The 21609-nt window shown below is 35.1% G+C and overlaps 1 protein-coding gene and 1 pseudogene across 1 annotated transcript in view; one reads left to right on the top strand and one right to left on the bottom strand.

The window, feature by feature from the left end:
- The window catches only part of AFG2A (AAA ATPase AFG2A), a 312707-nt gene that overhangs the window by 194600 nt on the left and 96498 nt on the right, over positions 1-21609 (top strand). The gene's annotated exons all lie outside the window — the stretch shown is intronic.
- On the bottom strand, positions 18453-18807 carry LOC109729258 (V-type proton ATPase subunit G 1 pseudogene; annotated as a pseudogene).

The raw sequence follows: 21609 nt of genomic DNA, 5'->3' as shown, positions 1-21609 counted from the left end.
TCAATTTTGTTTATTTTTTCAAAGAACCACCTTTTTGTTTTGTTAATCTCCTGAATAGCTTTCCTGTTTTCAATTTCGTTTAGTTCTGATTTGATCTTGTTGATTTCACTTCTTCTGCTGGGTTTGGGGTTGGTCTGTTCTTCTTTTTCCACCTCTTTGAGTCGTTTCGTTAGATTGTCTATTTGTGATCTTTTGGACTTTTGGTTATAGGCATTTATGGAGATAAACTTTCCTCTCAGAACTGCTTTAGCTGTGTCCCAGAGGATTTGATAACTTGTCTCTCCATTGTCGTTTTCTTCATAGAATTTTTTTATTTCCGTCTTGATTTCTTCATTTACGAAGTAATCATTTAGTAGGAGGTTGTTTAATTTCCACGTTTTTGTGTAGAAATGTGTCTTTCTGTTAGGGGTGATTTCTAGTTTTATTCCACTGTGATCTGAGAAGGTACATGGTATGATTTCTATTTTTTTAAATTTCTTGAGATTTTCTTTGTGTCCTAGGATATGGTCAATCTTAGAGAATGTCCCGTGAGCCGATGAGAAGAACGTATATTCAGTGGATTTTGGGTAGAATGTTCTATAGATGTCTGTCAGACCCATTTGTTCTAGAGTTTTGTTTAAGTCCATTATTTCTTTATTAATTTTCTGTTTGGAGGATCTGTCTCGTGCCGTCAGTGGGGTGTTGAAATCTCCGGCGATTATGGAGTTGCTATTAATCCATTTGCTTAGCTCCAGTAAGGTTTGCTTTATGAATCTGGGTGCACCTAAGTTGGGTGCATATATATTTAAAATTGTTATCTCTTCTTGTTGAACTGTGCCCTTCACCATTATATAATGACCCTCTTTGTCTTTTACTACTTTTGTTTGTTTAAAAACTAAATCGTCTGAAATTAGAACTGCCACACCAGCCTTCTTTTGGCTTCTATTTGCTTGGAATATTGATCTCCACCCTTTTATTTTTAGTCTATATGGATCCTTGCAGGTTAGATGTGTTTCCTGAAGACAGCATATACTTGGCCTGTATTTTCTTATCCATTCAGCCAGCCTATGTCTCTTGAGTGGAGAGTTTAAGCCATTCACATTTATTGAGAGAACTGATAGGTAAGGTAGATTACTGATCATTCTGTTGGGTTGGGTGTTGTTGCTATGATTTCTGTCTTGAGCCATTGTAATATCTTGCCTTTAATATCTTTGGGTTTTGGTTGTTTTTATATTCGTGGGTTATTATTATGATGTTCCTTGCATAACGCTGTTTTAAGTACTTCTTGTAGGGCTGGTCTTGTCTTGGTGAATTCTCTGAGCCTTTGCTTGTCTGAGAATGTTTTTATTTCTCCTTCATATACGAAGCTTAGTTTTGCAGGGAATAATATTCTAGGCTGGGCATTGTTTTGTTTCAGAATAGTGATAATGGGGCCCTAGTTTCTCCTTGCTTGTAAAGTCTCATTAGAGAAATCTGGTGTTATTCAAATTGGCTTTCCCTTGTATGTCACTTGCTTCTTTAGTCTTACAATTCTTAGAAGGGCCTCTTTAGTTGATATTTTGGTCAGTCTGATGACTGCATGTCGTGACGTCTTCCTGTTTGCATTGAAGCTCCCAGGGGTCCTCTGAGCTTCTTGAACTTCTATATCGAGATTTTTAGCAATGCCTGGGAAATTTTCCTCTATTATATCTTCAAATAGCTTTTCCAACCCTTGGTTGTTGTCCTCTTCCCCTTCTGGTAACCCTATGACCCTCACATTAGGTTTCTTCACATAATCCCACATCTCTTGTAGGCTTTGCTCTTTTCTCTTGTTTCTCTGCTCTATCTCTGTGATGGTTTTATTTAGTTGGAGGGTGTTATCTTTAATCTCTGAGATTCTTTCTTCTGTTTGATCTACCCTGTTCTTGAGACTTTCCACTGTATTTTGTAGTTCCCTGAATTGATTCTTCATTTCCAGGAGTTCGGTTAAACTTTTCTTCATTGTGTCCATTTCTTTTTCCAGATCCTGGAGGCTTTTTGAGGTTTCTTTGTGTTGGTTATTGAATTGTTGTTGCAGCTCGGTGAGTGTTCTTATGATCCACAGAGGAAATTCCTCTTCTGTCATTTTGGTTGCCTGATTTTGTTCGGTGTCCGTTTCTAGGGGGCTGGTGCTCCTCTTTGGGGGTGTGTTTTCCGTTTGGTTCTTCATATTTCCTGAGTTCTTTCGCTGATTTCTTCCCATGTCGATCAGTTGTTGTTTCTTTCCTTAGGTTATTGTTTGGGTATTCACACACCTTGTTTAGTTTCTGAGGCGTTAGGTGGTGCCTTTGCCGCTGGTCTCCGGGCTGCTCCGGTGGTGTCAGCCTCCAGTTCTCCTCCACAGCCTCCTCCCTTGGAGTCTCCCGGGGTCTCAGGTACCCCTCCTTCCAGCCCTTGTCCGCTGTATGCTCGTCTTCTTGCTTCTTTCCTCTAATTTCTGCTATAATCTGTCTTTTCTGCAGAGACACTCTGTCTGGCGGTGTTATTCGTCCGCCATCTTGCTCCGCCCCCTCTTAAGCTTGTATTCTTTAACTAACTTATCGTTTGGTTATGTAAAAATTCAATTCTTGTAGGGCAGGCGCGTGGCTCACGCCTGTAATCCTAGCACTCTGGGAGATCGAGTTGGTCAGATTGCTCGAGGTCAGGAGTTCGAAACCATCCTGAGCAAGAGTGAGACCCATCTGTACTATAAATAGAAAGAAATTAATTGGCCAACTAATATATGTAGAAAAATATTAGCCGGGCATGGTGGCGCATGCCTGTAGTCCCAGCTACTCGGGAGGCTGAGGCAGCAGGATTGTTTGAGCCCAGGAGTTTGAGGTTGCTGTGAGTTAGGCTGATGCCATGGCACTCACTCTAGCCTGGGCCACAAAGCGAGACTCTGTCTCAAAAAAAAAGGAAAAAAAAATTCAATTCTTTTACCTTTAATTTTGAATTAATTCTGTTTGCATTAAGCATATTCAATTTTTTAAGCAATATATTTTTCTTCCTAAATCGAAATCTAGTTTTTTATTCTTCCTTTGATTAGGTCTATCAAGTAAGTGAACTGATATATTTTAAAATATGTCATATGCAGCTCTGCCGGGGTGGGGGGGCAATGGCAATATACATAATCTTAACATTTGTACCCCCACAATATGCTGGAAAAAATAAAAAAAATAAAAATGTCATATTCAGCATTAACTTTAAACATAAATTATAATATAATATTTGCTTTATATATCTAAGTTACTTATGTGAATAAATAAGAAATAAGTCTAGGCATTATCTGAAAAAACACGTTTTTATTTTTAAGTGTTTTCCTTGCACAATCATTGAATACCTTTAATTCTTCTGAGAATACCAGTAAACTCCATGTGAATACAAGGGGTCTTGGAAACCTGAAGCGTCTAGTAAACTTTGCTGAAACATGGTTTTGTGGGGAGAAATATATATGCTGCAGATTAGCACAGTGAGAACAACCCGACTTGAAGCATTAAAGCTGAACTCTGCCTGATACTGATTTCAATAAGGCTATTGTTAACTCAAGTAAACATTAACATCCTTAGTACTACCAACTTTAAAATAAATACTCCAGATTTCATTACACTCAGTATCTGTGAAATCAAAAACAATATTCTTAAAGTTTCTTTGCTTTTTGAACACTAAAAAAGTGTTCTACCCTAGTGTACAAGATTTTTTATATTTATCCAAATGAAATATTGACCTATAATGTACACAGAATATAAAATTACAGATAAGCTGTTATTATAGATTATTCCTAATAAACTTTTAGTTGCTACATGTTATAATAACAAGCTTTGCTTTTAAAGCACTATAGATAAAAGTGTAATTTTTGTTTAGTAGCCAATGAATAAATGAGTTAACATTTTAAAGCATTTAATAAGACTGAAAGTCAGCAGCAAAGCTATTCTCTGGTGTAAATTTCCAGAGTTCACTAGATTAGTATAAAAGCAAGGAATATTGATCTTAGCATCTAATATGCAATATACTTTTTGTTTCTTAAAGTGTGAAAAAGTCCATAAAATTAAAAATCGTGCTTTTATCACAACTTAAACCAGAATTTGACATCTTTAAAATATGCCTCAAAAATTAGAAGTATAGAAATGTCTTTACTTACTCAAATAAGAAAAAAATAACACATGTATAGTCCATCTCAATCATTCCTGGAAACAGACCACACACAAACTTAACATTTTTAAGACAAGAGGACATTGAAAAAGTGAGACTTAATGGCATTAGAACTAATGTCCCCTATGTATTGAAAGGAAAGGTACAGTGTAATAAGGAAAGTATTCTTCCATCAGTCTCTCGGTTTACTTTCCACTGTTTCCTAGGGTGAGAAAGTAATTAATTTTCTGTACTTACTGAATCATAAGGTTTTATTAAGCAACAACTTGAAATGACTTCAATCATCTGCTTCCCTGCCATAGAAACAGAAGTATTAGCAGGGAAAGCAAGTTTGGATATAAGGGCTAGAAAAAAAGGTCTTCGAAACCTGAATCATATTTTTTTTACAGTATCTTTTCTTTGAAATACTTAGTATAACATTAACTTTGAGCCCTTTTTTAAAACATATTTTCACTATAAGGAAAAGCAAATCTGTCGTAATGAGTTACATGGCATTATATGAATGTATAGGAAATATAAGGGGTTTGAAAATTTCAAAAAGATATAAAGGAAATATATCAGGAGTTTGGTCACATTTTGATTATTAACAAATTCATTTATTTGAATTTTTGAGTAAGGTTTCACTTTTTGAATACTTAATTCAAAATGGAAGACACTGAACATGAAGAAATTTCCTAGTTTTATGGCAATGGCAAACCCAATTTCTAAGCTTTTGGATGAGACTGGTACTTACTAGCAATTATAGATGTAGTAATAAAAATAATGATTTCTTATAATTAGAATAACACTTTTTACTTAATTACTATGTATTACCAATTTTCTTCCAGGATACCCCTTATAATATTATTATTCCTAAATGGCAAATAGAGAAAATAAGCCAAATACAAGTCAAATAACTTTATTTCTTCCTCATCCTTCCATTCACTCCTGCATTAATTCGTTTTTTCCTTTTCTTGTTTGTAAAACATAAAATAGTGACTTGGGGAGTTAAACAAGTTGATAAAATAAGACAAAAGCATAAGTACTTGATACACCTCTCTCATCACTAAGACATTATGCCAATTAGTCAAGTACAAAAGAAATAAATGTATCAAATCATTTTCTATTACGTAAAGAAGACTTGATCCCAATTTTCCCTTTTTTTGCAATTATTTTTTATCCTCCACTCTATCCAAGTTTACTAGGATAATTTAGAATACAGTCTAAATTATGTTGAAGCTAAGATACACACTAAAATATAGTGGATATAAGGGCTAGAATTATGTTGAAGCTAAGATACACACTAAAATTTACCACAAATACAAAGCTCTGTGAAGTCAGTGTTATTAATTTCAAATTTTGGTTTTTTCTAATATTAAATTATTTAAAACTATTAAAAATGTCAGATTCAATTAGAAGTATTTGTTATATGGAAGAATCTCAGCAGATATTTCAAAAACATAATACATGTAGAAAGAGGGATTATGAGTTTATGTATACTAAGATATATAGTTATGTTTTTAAAAGCTAGATTATAAAATTTATATAAAATTCAAGTTTAACAACATAACGTTATTGGGATAAGAATTTTAATCCTCAATGAAAAGAAAAACAAAAGGAAGCTCAGATAACAAGTTTCTTTTGGTGGTGATATACAAGGTATTAGGGATATGATTTCTCTCTTGTTCTGCTGTCTCTGTGTCCTTCAGTCATCACAGGTAGAGCATCACTTCAATAACTCTTCCTGTCACTATCGGTGGTGACAGCCAGTCTGATCTGAAAAGAAACCAACACTCCTTCCCAATATGGAATCTGTCAGGCTTTGTTTATCTAAAATGCAGACTACCTCTTTCACGTGTAACTGATTGGTTTCTTTAAATAGCAAGTGACTTAACGTAGTTTTCCTGAGCATTTCACATAAAAAAGAAAAAGTGTACGATATTTTTCCACATGAGACTATTACTTCTAAACTTTAAAGAATTTCATATGGCACAAGATGTAATAGGATCTTGATTTATTTACTATTTCCTGGTCAGGTACAATTAGGTACAGAGATTGGTTGAGAAAAAGTAAAGTAAAATTACAAAAGCATACTTCTAAGACTTCCCCAAATTTGTTACCATTTAATAGTATTAGAAACAGTGTCACTATAATTTCCATTCCCAATCCTACTGATAGTGGTAATAATATTCTTGCTGTGGGTCTTTTTACTATTTATTGTTTAGTAGGACACATTTTTATGGCAGTCCAAACCTCTCAGTTAAACTTAGGACACTGCATAAAAGCAGTTGAAAAGATTATCAATAATCTTAGGCAAGAATGATGTCCTTTAGTTCAAAGATGATATTATCAGTATTAATAGTGGCACTGGCTTTAAAAGAATATCCTACTCTTGTTTTTCATTAGAACTCTAAGCAAGAATACTGAGTCTTCATTGCAATAATAATTCATTTGAAAGGGTTGTCTAAAACCATTGGATTTACATACTTTTGTATTCACACTACCTAAAGTTTACTACAAGTAGCCAAATACATTTGAAGTAAATATTACAAACCACAAATCCAGACATACAACATTTTGGGGAGGGGGGAATTGGTTCTCTTATTATAGAAAATGTTTGTTCAAATACTATGAATAACCATTAGTGTTTTTTATAATTGCATAGTCCTTATTTATCTCTAGTATCTATTTCTGTTACTTTTTAAATCCATCCCTAGGATAAAAGAACTTAGGCATTTGTAAGTAGCAAGTATTGCAAAAACAAATAAGATAAAGGAAAAACATTAAATTCTCTATTAGGCTCATTGACTATGCTACCTCATATCACTCTGCTAGTTTCTCTTTTATAACCTTATATACCTTACTTTTGTGAATGTGTTAAGAAGAATGCAGGTAGGTGTTAAGAACTTACATATAATAAAATACAAAGTGTTAACTTTAGAAATTAACAGTTTTTGAGTGGTGAACTGCAGATTCTATTTAAATGAAATTAATAGGAACTGGAATTTTGAAGGCTCCAACATAATGGTGCACTAACAGTATATTAGAAACCAATTTGTAGGCATCCAGCCCAGAGCCTTCTCCCTATATCATGTGCCCATTTTGCACCGTTCCCATGTATTTGTCATACAAGAGTGTTTCTGTCTCCTTTGAGTCTCTGACTACCTGGTTGAATGAACCCTGCTCAGACCACTGCCCTATTTAAAGAGATCTTGCCAGCCCCTTATTAGAATTGCATATCAGCTTCTGAGTTTGTTTCTTCTCAGATAGACACCTTTAATTAAAGTTAGGACTTAACCCAAGCCTAAAAATATAGAATAAGATTGGAGTGGGAGAAGGATACATTAGGGAATATGCTGACATTTGAAGGAATTAGAATCTAGAAGAGAAGGTGTGAACTGGAATTCTGGAGCCTCTTGTGGTAGACTGACGTAACACAGACAAAGGCAACATGAAATTAGTACTGGTAGACTCAAGACGCAATAGTACTGGTGATGCTGTGAGTGGTAGAGAGGGGAAGGTCAAGTGTTTGGGGTTCCGTCTTGAGCCCATTGGTGAAGGCTTGGTGGTATTTAGAAGGGGAGCTAAGTCCCAGTGTGCAGAGCTCACACTTAACGTTTTTGGAGAGGGCAGACTCCACATCAGGGCCACCCCTTGGCCCCTGTGAGTTACAGACTTTCTGGATCCGTAAATAGATGATATAGATAGATATAGAGTCTGGTCAGGGGTGTAAAACAGATCCAAAGCCTGATCTCTGGGCTTTAAATATAAAATAATGTTAGTGATTACATTATACAAGAGGACTTTTATACAAAATGAACATGGAAAATTTAGATGACCTACAGAAGTTGAGTGATTTCCAGAATCATTGATAGCATCATTGTTTTGAATTTTTGAAAGAAATACAGCAGTAATGTATATAGTTCTAAATAGATACATAGCTCTAAATAGATAATGCCACATTAATTTTTTGACATTAAAATTTTAAATTTGAGATAAATGCTGTCATATTATAGGCATAATAAGTTATGGAATCTTTCCAATGGTATACTGAAGAGTTCTAGTGTTTTATCTCTTGTCTTTTCATACAAATGGAAACCTACATACAGATTTCCTAAGCCTGTGGCAGAATATATAAAAATGTCTACCTCCATCTAGTCCTTATTTTCTGTGAAATATTACCTAAACCAGGATTTGATTTTTGTCTATACTAAATTTTTCATATATGTATGTATGTATTATTTTTAAAACAGTGTTCTAAGGAAGTAAAAAATATTTTAAGATTCCTTTGCAAAGCATAGAACTGGTTTTGTTTAATTCTGTGTCCTTAGAGCTTTTCTTTGTTTTTCATAATAAGGTGGAGCAAGGCCTTATTTTTTTTCTGTTTTCCAAATTTTAGCTAAGAGATATATAGCAACACACAATATGCTTATTTCAGAGATGAACTTAAATTCACAGCACTTTGATACACACCAACCCTGAATAAAATGAATAAAGAAAACACTAGCACTAATTACTCTTTTCCAAAAGGAAAGTCCAACATTCTGTATTAATATGTTTTCTACTATAACAATTTCATATGGTCCTCAGAATTATGAAGGAAGTTGCGTTTATTTTCTCCATTTTTCCTGCATATTATCTGGGGAACCCAAAGGAATTTTGTGTTTATAACACCAATTTGTGCTACTTATTAGTGCATATTTTTAGCAATCTTTATAGATAATGAATTGACATCGCTGAGAGTACCTGAGGGGCGTATGTAAATGTTAAAACATTTCTTAGAAGAGAAAACTTGTGTTTGCCCAGTTGGAAGTGCTCCTGTGCATACCACAAGGTTGGCTTTCAGTTTGTCGATGCTCATGGTTTAGAGTGGTTCCTTTCGTTGTTCGAATTTGGTTGCACTGAGAAAGCAAGCCTGTTACTTCAGTGTAAAAAAAAAAAAAGGTGCTTATTCAAACATGTTGCATGTTGGCAGTTTAGAGGCTGTTCTTTTGCTGTCTGGAACTTGGACAACTTTTTAACCTCGCTAAGGCAAGGTAGCTGTGACAAGGTGTCAGTTACTTTCAAAAAGTAAATAAATCATAGGATTTGAGTTTCAGTATAATAATAAGGATCCAATGTCCTCACATGAGTTTCTCATTCCACAATTTTGAATCATGTTTTTTTGTGGTGAATGCTCTACCTTCAAAGTAAAACTTTTAAAAAATACAGTTTCAGCAGCCAAGTATCCTGAGAGGTAGATTATTAATTCACAAATAAAAAACAATAAATTAAATTTAGTAAAATGAGATAAAAAAACAAAAAAAATTAAGCACATATTTGAAATTTAATCTTCCTTACCTCTGTTCTTTCCCAAATCAGGAAATACCACGATAGCTGTTGTGTGAACATCTTTGTATTGAGAGAGTAACTTCAAATGTTTCAAATACTTTCTAAGCCAGTTAAACACTTACTGTAAGTTCACTTAAGATTTTAAATTTCCACGAATTATTCTAAAAGTTCTTTCTGTAGAGCACTACCTTACAAATTGACAAATAAGGAGATAAGAGTCTTTATGGCATAATTGTGTTGATTGGCTGATATTTAACAACAATCTACATTTGCCAGGTTCCACTCCAAAACTAAAAATTGTACGTTTTCAGAAAAGCAATAGAAACACCAATCCCTAGATGAATAGACTATTTGCTTGAGAACAAAGTGGTCTGCAAATATATTAAGCTTGAATTTTTCTCATTGTTATCAAGTAATACCCAATGCTCTTCAAGTATGTTTTGTAGAGTAAACATACCTTGCTGAACAAAAATTGAGTGTTTTGGTTTAAGCTTCATGTGTTCTTATGACCTTTAAAACTATTGGTAGAGATAATCCTGAGTAATAGATTATTAAAAAAGAATAAAAATGTGCAAAATAATAATAACAACATGTATAAATTAGATGAAAGTGCAAAGTCTTTTTTCAGCTGATTGAAAAATGTAACAAGATTGCTGATGGCTTTTCTAGAGAGAAGCAATGTAAACTAGTAATTATCGGAATTGCTGTTGCCTTATTCCATTTCTGTATAGCATTATTAAAATTTATTTTTAGTATATTATGCTTTTGTGGTTTAATGCTACAGTCAATATTCTTGAGATAATATTATATCAGAATAGCATATTACATTTTGTTTTTCACAATTTAAGAAAGATAAGCAAATAATACTTCATAGTAGTGGGCTGTCAACTTTTTTGACTGCATATACCTATGAGTACTTTTTAGCATATACCACTAATATATACATGTGTATTTATTTATAAATTATATACAGGGTTCATTACTCAACATATATAAAAACATACAAACATATAAACAGATTTTAAAGGATGAGATTTTATGTGTTAAATATCTATTCTAATATCTTAGTTTTGTGCCCAGTGGATCATTTTTCCTTTTCCCTTATTTTATTTTGACATATCATAGACTCACATAAAGTGGAGAAAAAATAGTATGTAGAATCTCGTGAACCTTTCATCCAGCTCCCTCCAATGATGACATCTTATATATCTGAAGAACAATATCAAAACTAAGAAATCAATAAATCACCATTGGTACAATACTATTAATTAGACTAAATACTTTATCCTGTCTTTACCAGTTTTTACCTGCACTCATGTGTTTCTGTGTATGGATGATTCAGTGCAGTTTGACCTCAATTATAGATTCATGTAACAAATCAGGATAGAGCATTGTATCTGAGATTACTACAGAGAAACTCTCTGTACTCCTTTATAGTTGGATACTCCCTCTTCTCTGTGCCCTGGCAACCACTAATGTGTGTCCATTTCCACAGTTTTGTCATTCTAAAAATATCATAAATACAATCACACAGTAAGTATGTAACCTTCTGAGATTGGCTTTTTATCACAAAGCATGTTGTTCTTGAGATCTAGCCAAGTTGTACGTATTAATAGTTGTACCTTTTTTGTTGCTGAGTAGTATTCCAATGTATGGATTTACCCTAGTTTGTTTCACTATTTACCTGTCCATGGACAGTTAAGTTGTTTCCAGTTTTTGGCTACTGTGAATAAAGTTCCTATGAGCATCCATGTACAGATTTTTGTGTGAATGTAAGTTTTTGTTTTGAGGGGATAAATGACTAAGAGTATAATTGCTGAATCACATGATACATTAGTTTCCTGTTGCTGCTATAACAAATTACCACAACTGGAAGCTTAAACAACGTAAATTTATTATCTTACAGTTGCATAAGTTAGAATTCCAGCATGGGACTCATTGGGCCAAAATCAAAGTGTTGGCAAAGCTGTGTCCCTTTCTAGAACTTTAGGGAGAATCTGTTTCCTTGCATTTTCCAATCCCACCTAATATTCCTTGGCTTGTGGCTCCTTCCTTCATCTTCAAAGCCAGCAGTGTTGCATCTCTCTGTGCCTTTCTTTCATAGTCACATCTTCCTGTGACTGACTTTTTTCTTCTTCCCTCTTCTACTTTTAAACCTATGTAATATTATATAATGTAATTCTATTATTACACTTGTCTCACCAGGATAATTCCCTATTTTAGGGTCAGCTGATCAGCAACCTTAATTCCATCTCTAACCATAAGTCCCTTTTGCTATGTTAAGCAACACATTCACAGGTTCTGGGGATTAGGATATGGACATCTTAGTTGGGGAAGGGTATATTGTTCTGCCTGCTGCACATAATAAACTCATGTTTAGTTCTTTTTAGAAAGCTGCCAAACTATCATGCAGAATAGCTGTATCATTTTATATTTCTACTAGTAATGTATAAAAAATCTAGTTTCTCCACATCCTTGGCAGCATTTGGTGTTCTAATAGGTATGTGATGATATCTCATCGTGATTTTAATTTGCATTTTCCTAATGGTTAATGATATTGAACTTTTTATTTTTTTACATTTTTTTTTTTCTTTTTCTTCTTCTTTGCAGGCAAGGGTCAAAGAGTAGATATTGAACTTTTTAAAATGTGCGTATTTACCATCCATATTTTTTATTTGGTGAAATGTCCTTTACTTTTGCCCATTTTTTAATTGGATTGCTTGTTATTTTACTGTTGTGTTTTGAAAGTTCTTTATATATTCTAAATACAAATCCTTTGTTGGATGTAGAGTGTGCAAATATTTTCTCAGTGTGTAGCTTGTTTTTTTATCCTCTTAACAGGGCCTTTTGCTTATGGGAAACTTTATAACGACTCACTCCTTGCCTTGTGTGACTGATGCCACATGCTATAATCATGACTATCTCATAGGGTTTTAAAGAAAACATTTACATCAGACGGCGATCAATACTTAAAGCTGTATTTCAAGTAAAACTGTGTATTGATTTGGATGCATTTAGAATTAGATGCAGTGATGTGCCTGAACTTCTCTTACCAGTTTGTAAGAGCTGATTTTTGAACTTTCAAGAATGTTATAAGTCAGTTTTTAAACAGTTAATAGCCATAGTGGGAGTATTATACAGTCGAAATCGACAGTCACCACAAATCAGTGCTCATGTTCTCACTGGAGAGGGAGTAGTAGAATATTTATCAATATTATATTTGTGGGACTAGGCAAAGAATTGTCAAGAAATTCAAGTTTTTTCCCTATTAATAAATCAATGCCCATTGAGGTATATATCATAAATAGGGCATTCTCTTCACTAGATTGTAATATTTGCTTTGTGTTTTTTGCTATTTTACTTTTATTTGTATTTCATCAATTTTGTCTTACTCAAGATTATAATTTTCCAGAATATCAGGCAGTACAGTTATATATAAGTAGTATAGTTTAATGGTGTGGATTAGACCATGAACTTCAGAATCAGACAGTCGTAGTTCAAATCCCACCTCAATTTAGTAGCTGTTCAACCCTGGCAGTATTGTCTCATATATAAAATTGTAGTAATACATAATATAGGCAGCCTTCCATATCCATGGATTCCACTTCAATGGATTCAACCAACCGAGGATCAAAAAAATTCAAGAGAAATAAACAAGAAAAAACAATAATACACCAATTAAAATAGTACAAATTTTAAAAACACAGTATAACAACTATTTATATAGCATTTACATTGTGTTAGGTATTGTAAGCAATCTAGAGATGATTTTAATTATATGGAATGATGCACATAGCTTATATACAAATACTACACCATTTTATATAATGGACCTGAGCATCCACGAATTTTGTTATTGGGTGGGAGGGAAGTTCCTGGAACCAATCCTCTTTTGGTATACTGAGGGACAACTCTACAGACTTCATAGATTATGCTTCTATAAGATGATATTTATAAATCATTTAATAGATAATGTCTTAATGAGCATTAACTTCTATTATTATAATCATCACCTATATAATCTTTACAGGGCAAGCCTTTCATAGTCATAGCAAATTAAATTGCCTTTTTATTATTCAAGCATCCCCTGTCTGACACTTAACATCCTAGAAAATCAGATGTCCTACTTCAAAATGCTAACCAGGAGCTTGTTTCCCAAAATCCCCAACCAGTTTTCTAAAAGCTAACTAAATACAGTGAAATATCTTTACAGTAACAAGTTATGGTATTAGGATATAAAATGCTTAAACCATGGTTTCCTAATGACCTAACAATCAAATCTAGCTTTTAAGGAAATACTGCTCGGTTGACACTCAGAGGGTTTTCCAAAATGTCTATGCATAATCTGACCTTTCCACCAATTATATTTAGAATGTAACATGAGACTTTCCCCCTATATATCCCTTTGTATAAAGACTCTCTACAGGTGCCTATTTTTTCTGTTCTGGTTTATTTATTGGATGAAGTAGAATATAACTGAGAAGAAAACACCTGATTAAAGCTACATACTTTAAATATGTTCTTATTTAATTCCCATATAGCCGTAGATGAAGAAATGGAAGTTCAAAGAACTTAAAGTAATTTTGCAAAGCCATACAGTACCTCACTTTCTGAATTGGAATTCACATCTACTTCAATAGGTGATATCCAGGAATAGCTATTAGAAAACCTGAAAAGCAGCAAGGAAGACATATTGAAGTGTTGTGAGGTAAACAGGTCCAATATGTTGGTGTTTTAGAGCAAATGCCCTGTCTGTCCCCTCTATCCCTATAGGGGTTTTAATCCCTGTCTCCAAATGCCATTATGTGAGATAAAATTTGCAAATTCTTTTTTATTATCTGACAGTTTTTTCTATTATGCTATACAGTCAGTTACCCCTCACTGTATTTTCTACCCATCCTTTTATAAATGTTTCTGAAGTCAGGATTTGCTGCAAAAGAATTAATAAAAAGTATTGGGAAATTTGCTTTTTACTTATAGCTTTTTACTCTTGCTTATCTCGTGAAATCAAGTAGATAATTTGGCTTTCTTAAATATTTCATTTACTGAATAACTTCAGTAAATGAGTACAGTTATGCAGTAAATGAAGCTCACACAAAAGTCTACTTTATTATGGTAATTGAACCAAGCATATCCTAACTGCCATCCTCCTGGAAGCATAGGATACTGAAGCAGTGAGTCTTTTAATTCATGTTAGAGTGGAAAAAATGAATTAGAAAAATAATAAATGAAAAAAATAATGAATCAAGGCTTAAAATACCCTAGAAGGATTCTATGGAAAATTAGCTACTAGGTCACTGTTGCATTAACTATTCTAGATAAAAGCAATAGGGTATTTTCTCAAAAGTCACATCCTGGCCATCCTGTATCATAGGCTGCATTCAGATTACTTTTGGATGTGTTTCTATACATGCAGTGAACAATCTGAAAATGAATTTAAGAAAACAATTCCATTTACATTATCATCCAAAAAAATAAAATACTTAGCAATAAATTTACCCAAGGTTAAATACTTGTATGCTGAAAACTACAAAACATTTCAAAAGAAATTAAATAAATGAAAAGATATCTCATGTTTATAGATTAAAAGACTTAATATTGTTAAGATGTAGGTACCACCCAAAGTTGATCTATAGATTCAATGCAATCCCCATCAAGATTTCAGTGACATTTTTTGCGGAAATGGGAGGGCCACTCCTCAAATTCATGTGGCATGCAAGGGGCCCTGAATGGCCACAACAATATTGAAAAAGAAGGACAAAGTTGGAGGACTTCTCAATTTCAAAACTTACTACAAAGCTAAAGTAATCTAAACAGTGTGAAACTGGCCTAAGAATAGACTATCAGTAGACCAATGGAATAGAATTAAGAGTCTAGAAATAAACCCATGAATATATGGCTAACTGAATATTGACAAGGGTATCAAGACCCTTGGGGAAATAATAGACTCTTCATTGGGGAAATAATTAGACTCTTCCGCTGATGGTGCTGGGACAACTGGATTTCTATGTACAAAAAATGAAGTTGGACCCCTTCTTCATACCATATACAAAATTAATTCAAAATGGATCAGTGGCCTAAGTATAACAGCTAAAATCTTACAACTATTTGAGGAAAACATGGGCAAATCTTAATGACTTTGGATTTGGCAGTAGATCCTTAGATAAGATACCTAAAGCACAGGAAAGAAACAGGTTTAATGGAACCTCTTGGCTCATAAACGGTAAACCCAGACCACAATATCAGAACTATTATAAAAAACAAATTAGTTAGACCTATATAAGCAAATTGTTTAATTAGCCACTGATTTGGATAAGTAATATGAGGCCAAATTTTTATATGTTGGCTGTTAAAAGTACAGTAACTAACCTCTAGACTCTGTATCCAGAAGTTTTGTCAGAGTTTACAAAACTAACCATCCATGGTTTTGTGGATGGAAGGTACCAGAGTCTTTGAGGTAATGAAGAGGATCAGAGCTATTCTCCAAAAGGATACTAAAGTGATTCTTTTCAGACAACATTAAGAATAGCCATTGTTTAGTTCATTGTGCTGGTTATTCTTCTCTGTGATTTTGTAAAATGTACTTTTGGTCTTTGGCTCTGATTCCTGGCATATAACTCCTAAAATCCTTAGAATCTTCAAAGTGATATCTTTTTGTATATTAATGAGTTGACTAATGGCTGGCAGCCCATAGGTATCTTCAGGATGGGGGCTAGTCATAGGAAAGAAGGAGGCATGTTTAGAGGGTTGGGACTTTCAACTGAACCCACAACCTCCAGGGAAGGGAGATGGCCAATGATTTAATCACTCATGCCTACATAATGAGGCCTCTGTAAAACCCCAAAAAGCACTGGGTTTGGAGAGCTTCTAGGATGACTGAACACATGCAGGTTCCTAGAGGATGGCATGCCTTGGAAAGGCATGGAAGCTTCATGCCCCTTCCCCCATACCTTGCACTATGCACCTTTTCATCTGTATATCCTTTGTAATGTCCATTATAATAACCTCATAAACATAAGTGTTGCCCTGAGTTGTGTGAGCTGCTCTAGCAAATGAATCGAACCTAAGGAGGGCATCATGGGAACCCCAATTTATAGCCTGTAGGCCAGAAACACAGGCAAAACAACATAGGGCCTGTGATTGGCATTTGAAGCAGGGCTCAGTCTTGTGGGGACTGAGCTCTCAACTGTGGGATCTGGTGCTGTCTCCAGGTGTAGATAGTTTCAGAATTGAATTGAAAGCTGCCCAGCTAGTGTCCACTGCAGAATTAACTGATAGATAACTTGGTGGTGGGGAGAAATCCCTACATAGTTTGAAGTCACCGAAGTCTTTTATGTTGATTGTTGTGATGTGAGGGCAGAGGGAAACAGTTTGAGGTTTTTATTTAACTCATATCCCCCCACTCCCCAGATCTCCTCTTCCTGTATTAGTGTTGTCTGTGAATGTCTATATAAGGAGGGTAGGGGGGGTTGAGGTGACCCTATGGACTGTATAGCCCTGGATTCCATTCCATTGGGTTCAGCCAATGGGACGTATCAATAAGAGATTAGAAAGTAGGAAATAAAAAAGTGAGGATATGTCTTCCTGCTTCCTTTCTGCCTGAGGATATGTCTTCCTGCTTCCTTTCCTAAAACCTCAATTCTAGCATTGGCCGTGTCCCTTTATGACTACATCTCTTGTCCTTTGAGCCTTCACCCCATTTCCCCAACAGCTTCAGCTTTGTTTAGACTTTGATAATACTCCTTCCCTATTCCTTCCAGCTCCTAAGTAGTAATCACTTCCTACAGTTGCTAGACTTTGTTTGGTTCCCTCAGCACACCTTAACCTTTCCAACTCTTCTGGAAATATTCTCTAAGTTGATTTATCTTCAAAATCCCTGCCAGGACCCTGACTAATTTTCTTCCTATATTTTTTAATAAGTAAAAAATGTATATATGATGTTTTGATATAAGTACTTATAGAATGAGTAAATGAAGCTGTTAACACATTATAGAATGAGTAAATGAAGCTGTTAACATATGCATTATCTCACATACTTATTTTGGATGAGAACTCTTGAAATCTACTCTGTTAGCAATTTTCAGATATACATTATATTATTATTAGCTGTAGTCACCATGTACAATAGGTCTCTTGAACTTATTCCACCTGTCTAATTGAAATTTTGTGTCCTTTGACCAACATCTCCCTTAATCCCCCCTTTCCCAGCCTCTGGTAACCACCATTTTACTCTTTCTGAGTTCAACTTTTTTACACTCCACATATAAGTGAGATCATGTATTTCACTTAACATAGGTCCTCCAAGGTCCTCCATTTTGTCACAAAGGACAGGATTTCCTTTTTAAAGACTGAATAGTATTCCATTCTCTATATACACCATATTTTATTTATCCATATGTCTGTTGATGGACACTTAAATTGATTCCGTGTCTTTTTTTGCATGACAACGAGTCTTTACTTTTAAATGATTGTCAATATACCAAGTAATACATGTAACAAGTTCTTGAATTCTGTCACCTAGTAATTTTGATTAAGGGAAACTAAAAGCAGCCCAAACAATTATACTAGTATTTGTGTTCTAACCATTGGCAGGAATGGACTACTTTCAGGCTGGCTTCACACAGTTTACAAATAACTATTTACTACTTTTTCATTGATAAAGCCCCTGACTTTCAAGAAACTGTTAGGGAAAAAAGTTACTTAATCCCTTTCCTTTTTCAAAAAAAAAGGCCTAAGAAAGAAAAAGCTAACATTGATATATATGGTGCTTGAGCTAAAAGGAGAACAGATAACGTACACCCATTAAATTTCTAAGAAATATGAGGTAAAAAGATGGAATCTTTACATGAGTTCAAATCTGTATAAAGAAGCTAGATTTTCTACTCTCAAAAAAAGAGTATACAATATATAGAAATAATTTAATGCCTTTCATAGCTTGAGGTTTGCTAAAGCTTCATACTTGTAAGGGCATGTAAAATGCCAATCCATGGAACAGGCACTTCTTTCTTCTTCTCCTAACCATTTTTGGGGTAGTTTTCATGCATTTCTGGTCAGATGTCACAGACAAAGGCCAAGAGGTTATCCAAGACTTCATCTCTGTTCTGATGGAAATAGATCTGCAGAATGGTCATCTTCTTCTGGGCTTCCTTCTCCAGGTCAGTGCTGTGTCTGCTGTGGGATCCCAGGGCCACAGCTCCTTGGCTTTGAACTCTTTCTCCCTCTGTAGGCGGCACTGTTTAGTTTCAGCCTGGGCTGCTTTGGCCTACTTCAGCCACTGGTTCTTCAGCTCTCCGGCCTCTGACACATTCTCAGTAGCCTGCTTCTGGGCTACTGCAGCAGCGGCTAGATCCCCTGGGACTGACAGGCCATGGCGGCTGCGACTTTGAAGCCCAGGCTAGCAGCCTAAGTTGGCTCTGGAGCCCCTTGCTGCAGTGGATGTGGGAGTGCACTTATCTCTTTGACATACTAATTTCATTTTCTTTGGCTGTATACCCAGTAGGGAGATTGCTGAATCATATAATAGCTCTGTTATTTTTTGAGGATCCTTCATTGTGTTTTCTATAATTGCTATACTAATTTACATTCCCATCAACAGTATATAAGGGTTCGTTCCCTTTTTTCCATGTCCTCACCAACCCTAATTGTCTGATCTTCCAACTTAATTTCCTTTTCTATTGTTTAATCCAACTTCTGCCTGTCAAATCATGGTAGACATTCTGTGATTAATATCACAGGAGAAGCCAGAATGTTTTACAGAGGAAACATAGAACAGAGATTGAATCTGGGGAGTCAAATAAGTAGAGGTAGATTAAGAGAATGCCTCTCCTATTGGTGTTACTGCCTTTTGTTCTCAAAGTGTCTCCAAAAGAGTTGAAATGCTGTATACATTATTCAGTATTGTACTTAGAAGATATTTTTACCAGCAGTGAGCTTAATTTTTGTAGTTTATTATCTTCATTTCCCAGTCTCCAACATGCTCTTATACCAATAATTCTTTTTTTTTTATTTTATTTCGGCATATTATGGGGGTACAGATTTTAAGGTTTCAATAAATGCCCATTTCCCCCCCTCCCCACACAAGTCTGAGTCTCCAGCATGACCATCTCCCAGATGGTGCACATCTCACTCATTATATATGTATATACCCTCCCCCCTCCCCCCTGCCCAATACCCCACTACTGCAGTACCTGTGTGACCACTTAGGTGCTGTTCAGTTAATACCAATTTGCTGGTGACTATATGTGGTGCTTGTTTTTCCATTCTTGGGAAACTTCACTTAATACTATGGGTTCCAGCTCTAACCAGGAAAATATAAGATGTGCTATATCACCATTGTTTCTTAGAGCTGAATACTACTCCATGGTATACATATACCACATTTTATTAATCCATTCTTGGATTGATGGGCACTTGGGCTGTTTCCACAGCCTTGCAATTATGAATTGTGCTGCTATAAACATTCGAGTGCATGTGTCTTTTTTGTAGAGTGTCATTGGATCGTTTGGATAGATGCTCAGCAATGGGATTGCTGGATCAAATGGTAGATTCACTTGTATCGCTTTAGGGTATCTCCATATTGCTTTCTACAGAGGTTGAACTAGTTTGCAGTCCCACCAGCAGTGTAGGAGTATAGAATTTTTTTATTTCCATCTTGATTTCTTCATTTATGGAGTAATCATTTAGTAGGAGGTTGTTTAATTTCCACGTTTTTGTGTAGAAATGTGAGTTTCTGTTACGGTTGATTTTTACTTTTATTTCACTGTGATCGGAGAAGATACATGGTATGATTTCTGTTTTTTTAAATTTCCTGAGGTTTACTTTGTGTCCTAGGATATGGTCAATCTTAGAGATGTCCCATGAGCTGATGAGAAGAACGTATAGTCAGTGGATTTTGGGTAGAATGTTCTGTAAATGTCAGTCAGACCCAATTGTTCTAGAGTTTTGTTTAAGTCCATTATTTCTTTATTAATTTTCTGTTTGGAGGATCTGTCTCGTGCCGTCAGTGGGGTGTTGAAATCTCTGGTGATTATGGAGTTGCTATTAATCCATTTGCTTAGGTCCAGTAAAGTTTGCTTTATGAATCTGGATGCACCTAAGTTGGGTGCATATATATTTAAAATTGTTATCTCTTCTTGTTGAACTGTGCCCTTCACCATTATATAATGACCCTCTTTGTCTTTCACTACTTTTGTTGGTTTAAAAACCAAATCGTCTGAAATTAGAACTGCCACGCCAACCTTCTTTTGGCTTCCACTTGCCTGGAATACTGATCTCCACCCTTTTACTTTTAGTCTGTATGCATCCTTGAAGGTTAGATGAGTTTCCTGAAGACAGCATATACTTGGTCTGTATTTTCTTATCCATTCAGCCAGCCTATGTCTCTTGAGTGGAGAGTTTAAGCCATTCACATTTATTGAGAGAACTGGTAGGTAAGGTAGATTACTGTTCATTCTGTTGGGTTGGATGTTGTTGCTTTGATTTCTCTCTTGAGCCATTGTACTATCTGGCCTTTAATCTTTGGGTTTTGGTTGTTTTTATATTTGTGAGTTTTTATTATGTTTTTCCGTGCATAACACTATTTTGAGTACTTCTTGTAGGGCTGGTCTTGTCTTGGTGAATTCTCTGAGACTTTGCTTGTCTGAGAATGTCTTTATTTCTCCTTCATATAGGAAGCTTAGTTTTGCAGGGAATAATATTCTAGGCTGGGCATTGTTTTGTTTCAGAATAGTGATAATGGGGCCCTAGTTTCCCCTTGCTTGTAAAGTCTCATTAGAGAAATCTGGTGTTATTCAAATTGGCTTTCCCTTGTATGTCACTTGCTTCTTTAGTCTTACAATTCTTAGAAGGGCCTCTTTAGTTGTTATTTTGGTCAGTCTGATGACTGCATGTCGTGACGTCTTCCTGTTTGCATTGAATCTCCCAGGGGTCCTCTGAGCTTCTTGAACTTCTATATCGAGATTTTTAGCAATGCCTGGGAAATTTTCCTCTATTATATCTTCAAATAGCTTGTCCAACCCTTGGGTGTTGTCCTCTTCCCCTTCTGGTAACCCTATGACCCTCACATTAGGTTTCTTCACATAATCCCACATCTCTTGTAGGCTTTGCTCTTTTCTCTTGTTTCTCTGCTCTATCTCTGTGATGGTTTTATTTAGTTGGAGGGTGTTATCTTTA

Source organism: Microcebus murinus, chromosome 15, assembly GCF_040939455.1.
Source record: "Microcebus murinus isolate Inina chromosome 15, M.murinus_Inina_mat1.0, whole genome shotgun sequence".
Classification (NCBI taxonomy): domain Eukaryota; kingdom Metazoa; phylum Chordata; class Mammalia; order Primates; family Cheirogaleidae; genus Microcebus; species Microcebus murinus.
Note: the sequence above shows the minus strand (reverse complement) of the source record. Positions and strands in the feature narration are given on the sequence as shown.